Source organism: Globicephala melas, chromosome X (assembly GCF_963455315.2).
Source record: "Globicephala melas chromosome X, mGloMel1.2, whole genome shotgun sequence".
Lineage (NCBI taxonomy): Eukaryota > Metazoa > Chordata > Mammalia > Artiodactyla > Delphinidae > Globicephala > Globicephala melas.
Genome location: NC_083335.1, coordinates 104,625,704 through 104,636,159, shown reverse-complemented (window position 1 = coordinate 104,636,159; position 10,456 = coordinate 104,625,704). Strand labels below are relative to the sequence as shown.

The 10,456-nt window shown below is 38.2% G+C and overlaps 1 non-coding gene across 1 annotated transcript; it reads right to left on the bottom strand.

The window, feature by feature from the left end:
- Nucleotides 1–3,329: 3,329 nt before the first annotated feature.
- On the bottom strand, nt 3,330–3,402 carry TRNAG-ACC (transfer RNA glycine (anticodon ACC)). Its single transcript has one exon. It is a non-coding gene; the product is annotated as a tRNA-Gly (tRNA).
- Nucleotides 3,403–10,456: the final 7,054 nt, after the last annotated feature.

Genomic DNA, 10,456 nt, shown 5'->3' with positions numbered 1-10,456 from the left:
CTTCTTTTTGGAAGACTTCAAAGGAGGTGGTGATTTGCTCTTTTAAACTTATCCCAACATTCAACAAACCTTCAATTTTTGAGTTTAATTTTTATTTACATTTTAAGGTAAGATTTGTATACAAAGAGATGTGCAGATATTAAGTGTATAATTTGGTGAGTTTTGACAAATGCATGCAACTGTGTAATTCATACCCCTAATCAAGTTGTAGAAATTTCCATCCCCTCAGAAATGTTGTTCCTGGATCTTTTCAGTTAATCTTCCTTCCACAAATCAACAACTTTTCCAGTATTTTTCACCATCAATTAATTATTTCTATTTAGAATTTCATATAAAAGGATTTATACAGTATGATCTTTTGAGTCCATCTTCTTTTGCTCAGTATAATATCTGTGACACTCATCCATGTTGCTGCCTAAATCAAACGTTTGTTTCTTCTATTTCTGAATAGTATGCTACTGTATAGATAGATCATAATTTGTTTATCCATTCTCCTATTGATATTTGAGTCGTTTTCCAGTTTGGGCCTATTACGTATAAAGCTGCTATGAACATTCTTATACAAGCTTTAATTTTAGTTTGTTTCTTTTCTTTTTTCTTTCTTTCTGTTTTTTGTTTTTTTGCTTTTGGTGCATTTTGGAAGGCAGTCCCTAAGGTAGCCGCCAAAGATCCCCACTTTCTGGGATTCATACCCTTGAGTGTCACCTGCACTCATTGACTCACTTCTTTTTTTTTTTATAGATTTATTTAATTTATTTATTTTTGGCTGCGTTGGGTCTTTGTTGCTGCATGCGGGCTTTCTCCAGTTGCGGCAAGCAGGGGCTACTCGTTGTTGTGGTGCGTGGGCTTCTCATTGTGATGGCTTCTCTTGTTGTGGAGCACGGGCTCTAGGTGTGCGGGCTTCAGTAGTTGTGACTCGTGGGCTCTAGAGAGCAGGCTCAGTAGTTGTGGTGCATGGGCTTAACTGCTCCAGCTCAGTATGGGCTTAGTTGCTCTGCAGCATGTGGGATCTTCCCGGACCAGGGCTCAAACCCGTGTCTCCTGCAGTGGCAGGCGGATTCTTAACCACTGCGCCACCAGGGAAGCCCTACTCCTAGTGAATAGAATACAGCAGAAGTGATGAGATGCTATCTCTCACTCTCCCTTGACCTGTCAACTGTGGGGGGAGCCAGCTTTCATGTCATGAGATGACTCTAGGGAGAGGCCCACATGAGTAAACTTGGGAGATGAACTGCTCAGGCCTTGGCAACAGCCACATGAATGAGCTCAGAAGCTAATTATTGCTGAGTTGCACCTTGAAATGACTGCAGCCCTGGCTGACACCTTGATTGCAACATCGAAAGACACTCTAGCTTGAACCACCCAGCTAAGCTGCTCCTAAATTCCTGACACCAGGAAAATATGAGATAATAAATGTTTTTTGTTTCCAGCCATTGTTTTTGGGTGGTTTCTTACACAGCAGTAGATAGCTAGTACAGTCCACTCAGTGCCCCTGGTGTGGTTTTATTTTTTATTTTTTTCAGTTTTATTGAGGTATAATTGACATACAGCTCCGTATAAGTTTAAGGAGTACCACATGATGACTTGCCATACATATACTGTGCAATGATTACCACAATAAGTTTAGTTAGCTTTCATCTCATATAGTTATGAAAAAAAAATTTTTCCTCGTGATGCGAACTTTTAGGATTTACTATCTTAGCCACTTTCAAATATATCATATAGCAGTGTTATCTGTCATCATGTCGTACGTTACCCAGTACTTATTCATCTTCTAACTGGAAATTTGTGCCTTTTGACCATCTTCCTCCAGTTCTCCCTCCCCTCCTTCTTCTGCCTCCGGTAACCACAAATCTAATCTCTTTCTGTATGAGTTTGGGTCGGTTTTTAGATTCCACGGTGTGGTTTTAAATCAGTGCTTCTATATTGATTCCTCGGTGGAGGATGGTTTCCTAGGAGCTCTGTGTTTCTCAGATCCACAGCTGGTAACAGAAGTTAGGGTCATCTTTTACAGAGAAAACTTTATGTCGTTTCTTCATGCATTTTTGGAAAGTGACTAAAGAACTTGTTTGTTGTTTTTCTCAAAAGGGAGTTTTATTTCATCTTTATTGTGATGTAGCACAAACTCATTATTAAAATATTCAATTAATAAGGAAGAAATAAAGAAAAAAGTGAAAATCATCCATAAAATCACCACGTGAACACAGTAACTGCTAAAATTACACTGTTCGTTTCCCTAGATTTTTTTTCCCATAAAAAAAATATATGTGCACGTTCACAAACACATTTTCACAAGTGTGATCAGACTAGCCATGCTCTTTTAAAATCTCCTTTTTTCCCCTTCACAGTAAAATCTGATGTTATTTCAATGCCAATAAAGACAGACCTACATGATCATTTTAATGGTTTCATGGTGTATCAGCATTTATCCTATTCGCTGCCTTTGATCACTTACATTCTTTCCCCCACCGCCCCACCATTTTCTTTCTTTTTTCTTTTTTAACAATTATAAAAAACTGTTGATAATCATCCTTGGTCATTCTTCTTTCTGTACTTATTCCATATTTCCTTAGCATAAAATTTATCAAGCATATATTTCCAGAAGGGTCTTGGATAAATATTAAAAATTTCCATTCAGAAGGATGGCACTCAATATTCGAATAGAGCATCCCTCCCGCTTCCCGTCCCCCGTAAGCTTGAAGACACTGACCATTATCAGACTTGTTAATATTTGGCAATGTGATGAACAAACATACTCTTGTCTTAACCTGCATTTACTTCATTGAAAGTGATATTGAACATACACTTTTTATATTTTTCTTGGCCATGTATTTTGTGAATTGTTTATATCATTCGTTAATTTTTGTGCTACGGGAGTATAGTTTTCTTCGCTGATTTGTAACTTTCCCCTTTCTCCCTCTCTCTCTGCATAGATAGATAGATATACACACATACATACACACACACATATTTCTTTCATATTGTAGTTTGACCTTTAATTTTAATAATAATGGGTTTGGTTGTAAAGAAATTTTACATATTAAATTAGTAAATTTATCATTTCTTAAACAGTTCATACTTTGGCATGATACTTAGTCTTTTCCACTGCAATATTATAAAAACACTCACTTCATTATTTCTGTTTTAAAGAGCTATTTGTGATTTCATTTTTTATATTATCATTTTGCATCTATATTTTACTTTTTACATTTTAAAAACTTATCATGGTTATATTTTTATATTTAAAATGTTTAATTGATCTGGAATTTATTTATTTTAATTTATTTAGACTGCGCCGGTCTTAGTTGCAGCATCCATGCAAGATCTAGTTCCCCGACCGGGGATTGAACCCAGGCCCCCTGCATTGGTTGTGCAGAGTCTTACCCATTGGACCACCAGGGAAGTCCCTGGAATTTATTTTTATATAAGGTGGGATATAGGGATCCAATGTAATTTTTCCCCAAACTATTGACCAATTATCCCAACATAATTAATTGAATAATCCTTTTTTGGTTACCAATAATTTTAAGCATGCCATTATGACTTCCCAATTAATATGCATTGTAAATATGCATCTCCCCTCACATATCTCCCTCAGTACTAATTAGACTTTTACATGTCAATTAATAAATTTGTATTTTGAATTGTAAAAGTGTGTTTTCCCTGCATTTGTATCTTTTCCATGTCCTCCAAATGGGAGAGAACATCCAAAACCTACCTACGCTTTTTGTACGTGACTGAAGTTGTATCTCAAGCCATATTTATACATTGACTATTACTTCCTTATATGTAATAAAAGGATGTGGTATAGAAAAGAAGAGGATTTTCAAAAGTGCATGCTAATTAATTTCGCATTAAAGTTGGAATTGAAAATGTTTAAATTACTTTTTTCTTTAAATTCCCCTTTGAAGACATTTCAGTGAATTGAAATTTTATGTGTAGGATACAAGTAAACTTCAGCTTTCAAATATTTGGCTTTTTAACCACCTACATTTTATATGTTAGCTATTGGCCGCCTCAGCATATTTCAGTAATTAAATTCATACTTTTATACGTGAATTGAAAACATTTCAAGTTATTGAAGAATGAGTTGGCTTACTGGCAGCGGTTTGCATCACACCATCTTTGTTATTTTAATCAATTATTTCAATATTATTCTTCATTGCATGTTTGCTACTAGTATTTTAAAATGAGAAGAAAATTTGAAAAAACAAAAATGTCATTAATGTTGGCAAGATGCTTTGGTCTCATAAACTTAGTCATTTGAGAGAACAGCAGTATCGTGCTGGAAATGGTGATTCTTTCTCCTCAACAGCATGGATTTATGCCAGTAGACCATCTGAAGAAAAAGAATACAACTAAAGAAGATAAACAATATGTGAGAAGACTGTGTCCAAGACACAAAGTGTAATTAGCACTTTTATAATTTTTTTTTCGTTTTCTGAGAACAGAACCTTTTAAAAACAGGTTGTTAAATCCAATTGACATGTTTCAGTTCTCATTTTACTTGACCTCGTAACATTAACCGTTTCTTGAAACCATCTCTTCTCTCGACTTCTGTTCTTTACATCTCCTCAGTCACTTCTCTTTCTCTTTGCATTTCATCCTCTTCTTTCCCGCTTTTACATGTTGGAGTTATTTAATGCTTGAATTTCAGTCATTTGCATCTCTCACTCTATGCTGTCCCTTGATGATCTGTTCTAAGCTTGTGGCTTCAAGTTTATTCTCAATACACATGACTTACAAATCTAAACTGTAGCCCTGAAGCCCCTTGTGAAACAGAAACCTTTATGTCTGCCTGACTACTTAACATTTGCTTGTTGATGACCCAAAGACACTGTAGGTACCTGATGTCCAACCAAACTCGAATTCCAATCTTTCTTCCAAATCTGTTTTTCTTTTCTGGCACCTTACTTCAGTTTTGCAAGCCAGAAATCCACAGTTATACTTCATATCTCACTCTCTCTCAACTCCATAGCCAATCCTTCAGCAAGTCTTACTGATTTTACTTTCCCAGTGTCTTCTGAGTCTATCCACTTTTCTTCCTCCCAGACAGCAAACGTGATCTGTCATCTCTCAATCTCTCTGCCCAAAACTCTTCAATAATTTCTTTAACTCTTTTAGGATAAAGGCAAGGATTTTGTTGTTTGTCTGTTTGTTTTTAACTTTGCCTACAGCCCTACGTGGCATGGTTTCTACATACCTCCCTAGTCTCCTTTTTCTTTTTTTAAAAAAATTGTATTGAGTTATAATTTACATACTGTACAATTCACCTGCTTTATTTGTACAATTCGCTGATTTTTGGTATTTTTACAGAGTTGTGTAACTATCACCACAGGCATCACAGGCATAGAGGTTTTTTTCTTTTTTCTTTTTTTTTTTGGCTGCACTGTGCGGCATGTGGGATCTTAGTTCCCCACCCAGGGATCAAACCCGTACCCGCTGCACTGGTAGCGCGGAGTCTTTTTTTTTTTTTCAAATTTATTTATTTATTTATTTTTGGCTGTGTTGGGTCTTCGTTGCTGCACACAGGCTTTTTCTAGTTGTGGTGAGCGGGGGCTACTCTTTGTTGTGGTGTGTGGGCTTCTCATTGCGGTGGCTTCTTTTGTGGAACACAGGCTCTAGGCGCGCGGGCTTCAGTAGTTGTGGCTCGTGGGCTCTAGAGCACAGGCTCAGTAGTTGTGGCACACGGGCTTGGCTGCTCTGTGGCATGTGGGATCTTCCCGGACTAGGGCTCGAACCCGTGTCCCCTGCGTTGGTAGGCAGATTCTTAACCACTGCGCCACCAGGGAAGTCCGGTAGCGTGGAGTCTTAACTACTGGATCACCAGGGAATTCCCACGTAGTCTCCTTTTTCACCTGTTTCTCCCATGATCTCAGCGATCTAGTCTCACAGCACTTTTTTCTGTCAAAGGATTTTGCATAAGATGTTCTATCTGGCTGGGACATTCTTCTCATTCTTCTTTCCAGAGTTAACGCCTTCCCATCTCATCTTTGTCATTCTCTCAGGGAAGTGCTCCCTGGGGAAGTCTTTTGTCTCTTTTCAAAGATCTCTCTCCTTGGCCTTGCACCCATTGTTTCTCAGAATTCCTAGGTCTTGCTTCTTGTCAGATATCACCACCTTCTTTTCTTTTCATATATGGAGAATTTGAGGTCAGCTACCTAATATCTCCAAGCTTGCACACCTCCAGCCATTTTTAATACAGTTGTCAGGCATGCCAAAGGCTGAAATGCTGGGGACGAAATGTCATTAGTTCTTAGCAAATTAAAGATCCTAGAGCTACACAATACACCCTTCTTAAAAAATAAGGTGTCATCAGAGAGAGATGTGTTGATCATGAATAGTTATACGTGTGTGAAACACTTCTTTGTAAAAGGTGGGTGAGAGAGGTGCATGTTTAAATCCTTATGGTAAAGATCTTGTTAGGAGGAAGAGATGAGCATAGAGAGGATAGTCTCTGGGGGTGAGTTTCCTGAAAACGAGGGAGGAGTGATGTATCAGATGTAGGTGGCATGGCTGGCCGTCTCTTTTGAAGCAGGAGGAAAGGAGGTAGAGGAGTACAGTTGTGGTAGATTGCTCCGTTCAGCTTGGTTGATAACCTCAGCATTTTATGTGAACGATCAGACATCGCCATCTTTTAAAACTGGACGAGAGGTAGGGATCAGAGGTTTGAAAAGCCTTTGCTGCGGGTGGGAGTTGAGCAGAGAAACGTGAGAGGATGTTTGGTAATCGTGGAGGTTCCAACTCAGGTTACCATTGTGAATTTATTATGGTACAGTGTGCCGCATCTGGTGACCTCGTCCAGCAGCACCCAGCTGACCTGGTGCAGGCTTAGAGAAAGCAAATGTTTGGTTTCATCCAGATTGGGGGTTTACTTAGCTGGATATGATGAAAGACAGATGGGCAATTGACTTTCACCTGTGTTTTATTGTTTTTTTTTAAATGCTAATTGTGGATTCTATTGTCCACTCAAGGAAGAAGATGAAAAAAAGCAGAAAGGCTAACAACTGGAGAAAGGTGAAAGGTCGATGGCTTTGTGTTAAATGAGGAAGAAGTATAATGAATAAAAAAGTATTTCATTTCCCATCAACGTCTGGAACTGTTTCCCACTGTTTATCTGAAACTTTAAAAATTGTTTGTTGTGAATCTCTTATCAGCATACTGTAATTTAGTTCCCATGTCTGGAAAATGTTACAGGAAGTGATAAGCTAATTCAATAATGTTTCATCCAATTCTAGATGTGAAATTTGACCAACCTCTAAAAAGAGTCTTCTTGAAAACCTTTCCTCATTGATTGGGTTCCTCTTACCTTTTCTTGTATTAGCAAAAATAAAGGAAAATAAATCAGTCAAGGGTTCAACAGCAAACAAATGGCACACTCAAAGGAAAATAATTTGCATTGAGGGTTTATTTAGAAAGGAGTTATTTCTAAAAGTGTGTCTGGATGTAGTGGAACCTCAAAGGAAATTGCAATGACCTGAAGCTAGTTAACAGCTGAGCTTTTAGCATCCCTAAGTATAAAAGGATGAGGGGAGGTTGGCTTCTATCTACAAGGATAGACAGTCCTGTAGAGCTGGCAACCTTTGGAACTGAAATGACCTTTAGTCAGTGGATATGACTAGGCCACACAGACCTTGGGGGTATAGAATATAAATACCCTGACCTCACTGTTCTCTTTCCCTCCAATCTTCTCAGGGTTTCCAATTGGCTGAACTCAACTGGAAAGGAATCCTGTTGATGAGGTACATACAAATTAGCTCTTTGAGGCTCAGAGCAAGGTGGAGAAGGGTAGAACATGGCTCTCAAGGGCCAAATAAAAGACATCTGGCACATGGATGGGGGAATAATATTTTTATTCCTTTTCTAAAGTCAGATCATATTTTAATCTTTTGTTACTCTTAAAGTGAGGGCCTAACTATGCGATCTTCCATTCTCTAGTCTGTTCAATCATGTATTCAAAGCTTGCCGTCTATGTGGTGGATACTGTGTTAAGGATTGGATATAGAAAGATGCATAAGACATGGTTCCCACCTTTGAGATGCACTGTGTAGTGGTAAAGATAGATATAGGGACTGTATGGATATTGCGATTTTATTATGCTTATTATTACTTATTATGTTTACTATTGTTTGATATCTAAAGTCTGAAGAACGGAGAATGTAAATTTTTGCCTGTGCATGTGTGTATATGTTTAATGTGTATGTGTGTGTGAAAGTTGCTTGAGGGGAAGGAATGGGATTTCAGTCAGTCACGCTTATTACCATCTGACTAATTTAATTGAAACATCACTTTGATTACATCATTCTCTTTTCTTGAGAACCTGTAATGACTTCCTTTTAGAGGAATTCCCAGAAGCTTCTTTCTGCTTTTCAGAGGCCTCCATCCTTTGGTCCTACCCGACCTCTCCAGTTGCATTGTCCAGCCGCCCCCATTTGAGATCAGCAGGTTTTTCTGTCCCTCTTAGTGTTCTGCAATAATTTCTGTGATTTGTGTCCTGCCGACCCCTCTCTCCCCCAACTTAAGTACCTTTTAGTCTACTGCTGCTTATCATTCAAAATTGTGCACAAATCCTACCTTCTCCTGTTAAGTCTTTCCCAGTATTTTAATTCATAATCAACTCTTCCATTGCTCCATTTTGCTGGCTCTTATAGTCAGTTGTCCAGTGAATTTAAGCTTTAGATGTCTTGCATGTGCTGATTTTGCCTCCACAGGTATACTCTGGGCATGTCTATCACTCCCTCTGTGTTCCCTGCAGCACCCAGGAACGTGCTGAGCTTAATAAACACTTAGTTGAGAGTGTCCTGTGAAGGTACCAGGGAAAGTATGCCATTGCTCTTGGAAAAATAACTCAAAGGAGATGCTTTACCAATTGAGGACACTCACTGTGTATGAAAGAGCAACCATCATATTTGTTTGAATCACTTGTTCATGCTGTTTTATTGATGTCGATCTGCTGTGGAGGTTAGATCAGAATAGATAATAAATTATGACCTTTTGCCATAGCCTGTGTAAATGGAGCTGGCCTCCAACTTCAGATGTAATGTATTACCAGTGTGGAGTACCTCAACCCAAATTATGATCAGCCCACACTTCCTTTGGCTAGTGTTGTTGGGCTCTATATGAAGTCCTTTCAAGTTTCCTCTCTGTTAATTTCCTATTTTGAATCTATATGTGTGGAGTCTACCACGTAGGGCTCCATTAAAAGCATTCATGTAACTACTTCCTCTTCCCAGGCCTGGTTTGCTCCCTCCTGACCTCCTTTTGGAGACTTCACCCTCATGTTTAAGTCCCTCCTCTCCTACATGTATTTTCTTTTAGGTCTTCCAATTCACTATTTCTCTAGTATTCTTTTCAACCAAATTAGAAAGAGCTAAAATTCCAAAGGAGAGGACTATTTAAATAAAATATGCAATATCTGTAGGATTTAATAATGTATATTAGAATATTTAATCAGTGTTTATTATATGCTAAGAGAGAATCAGATGATAAACTGTGTACAATATTGTCTCAATTTTATAAAAATATTACAAACACATGTGTTTTCATAAAAACATAAGAATATTTACCAAATAGAATTAGTGGGTTTTAAGTGTTTTTTAGCAGACATTAATGCCTTTTTGCAAATATTTCTGGCTCTCTGGGTAGATGGTAGGATTGCACTCAGACATTTCCTTTGACTGTAAGTGTGACCATATGACTTGCTTTGGCCTATGAAATGGGAGTGGGATATATGTGTCACTTTCAGGTGGTACTTTATGAGACATCTCGAGATTTATGTTTCCCTCCATCTGCTACTATAGCCATAGAAGCACTCGTCCAAATGATGCTTCCATTCGCTAAGTTTCTGAGTGACCGATAAGTGAGGTGTAACCTTCGTTATGCTAACCTACAGAGACTTGGGAGGTTTTTTGTTACTGCAGCATAATCTACTACATCCTGAGTGGTTTCCAGATGGCACAAATAAGGAAGAAAGAGGACAGGAAAAACCCCCTGTGACACCACACTGTAGATGTGTGGTGCCTTTTCAGGGCAGTTGTGTTTTTGCATAAGCTATGCCAATTTGCCTGCTTTTTTTTTAATACTGAAAGTAATCCTGATAACTGTAAGTGATCATAAAAATGAACTGAGTCTTGTGAAGAACCATATTCCTTTTTTTCTGCCACAGTAGTCCCTTATCAACGTTGGTACATTGTCAGGAATACTGCTACTCAGGGTTGACTCTAAGCAGATGAAGGAGTAAGTGGTCTGGGGCGCCCTGAGCCTCTCCTTTCTGTTACCTTCATCTACCCCTTCCTTCTACTAAAAAAGCTATCGTGTCCTCGTTAGCAGTGGATAAGTGCATTTAATGCTCTGCCAGCTTAAGAGCACTTCATACGTGTCTTCATTATGTTCTTAATTATTTCTATTTTCCTTAGGACAATATTCAATTCCTAAAGTATTTCATGATAAAATGAAA